We start from the raw sequence: 1,460 nt of genomic DNA, 5'->3' as shown, positions 1-1,460 counted from the left end.
TCATGTTAATGCATGAAGATTTTTTCACATTAGGGGGTATTTTCGCCCATGTAGGTTTCGTTCTAGAGGAGTTTCACCGTAACTCGAAATTTTGAGTTTAGGTAACTCGAAATTTTGAGTTGCAATAACTCGAAATTTGGAAGTGCAACAACTCGAAATTTTGAGTTGCAATATCTCGACATTTTGAGTTTCGGTCACTCGAAATTTTGAGTTGCAATAACTTGAAATTTTGATTTTAGGAAACTCGAAATTTTGAGTTTAGGTAACTCGAAATTTTGAGTTTTGGTAACTCGAAATTTGGCAGTGTTGTGTCCGAGGACCGGCAACCCAAGGCCAAGGACTTGACTCTGAGGCCAAGGCCAAGGACCAAGGACCGACCTTCGGCCCTCGAGGCCAAGGACCAGCTCGAGGACCACAACACTGATAATAACCCATCATTCCCAAAAAAAAACGCATAACCACTCTGTCTTGGTGACAGGAAGTGGGAACTGGTCGAACTTTGGCTCTCACTGGCTGGACTAGCCCTTGGCCCACTAGCTTTTCCAAATATGTAACAGTGGCCTATGCAAACTCACATTTTGCCAAGTTAACTCTCAGGTTAGCCTCTCTAAAACATGTTAGCAATACGTTTCACAGGCTGCTGCCAGGTTTCACTATGTACAACCATGTCGTCCCAAGTAAACCGCAACGCCCTTCAACCCTGAAACCACTTGATATTTATTAACCGCTGAAAGGTTGCAGGTGCAATTCGGAGTCCAAAACTCATGACCTTATAAGCATCAAGACCTGATGGGGTGAAAAAGGCAGAAATCTCTTGAGCACTTTTCTTGCTGGCTCTTGCTTTTCTTGCTGGCTCTCGACGAAGGCGGACGCTTTTCTGCTCAGCTCCTGTCCTACCCCACCCTCTCCTTGCTCACCACTCAGTCTACGTGCTGTCTGTGTCTAACTTTCCGAGCCTCCTATCGTACTTTCACCCTAAGAACAAACCATGGAATTGGTTGGCTGGTCTCTCGATGCAATCGACAAAATTTTCTCGACGAGAAGAGCAGGCAGTGGGGAGCCTACTTGCCCCTAGGGGACATTTGCTGCCAGATACGCCCTTGATCCATGGAGAAAGTGGAGAATGGTGTGCCTGTCAATACTGTCCGTTGAGGATGTGGAAGACATCTACATTATTGGCCTTCTGATAACAGGTATGCTGCTGTTTGGTGTTAGCAGTTTCCTGTTCTATCGCAAAATTCAACCGATGGGAGCAGCTTTATTGGAAGTGAAGAAGCTGCCGGTATAAATACGGCTGTATTGTATTCCCTTTAGCAAAGCTCCATTTAGTGCAGGGGTTCCCAACCTTTTTTGCCCCACGGATCGGTTTATGTCAGACAATATTTTCAGGGACCGGCATTTAAGGTGTGGCGGAAATAATACAACAAAATAATATGGTATGAGCTGCATGAAAACTGTGG

The sequence above is a fragment of the Hippocampus comes genome, unplaced genomic scaffold, assembly GCF_001891065.2.
Source record: "Hippocampus comes isolate QL1 unplaced genomic scaffold, H_comes_QL1_v1.1 scaffold130, whole genome shotgun sequence".
NCBI lineage: Eukaryota > Metazoa > Chordata > Actinopteri > Syngnathiformes > Syngnathidae > Hippocampus > Hippocampus comes.
The sequence above is the reverse complement of the archived record's forward strand: the minus strand, read 5'-3'. Positions refer to the sequence as shown.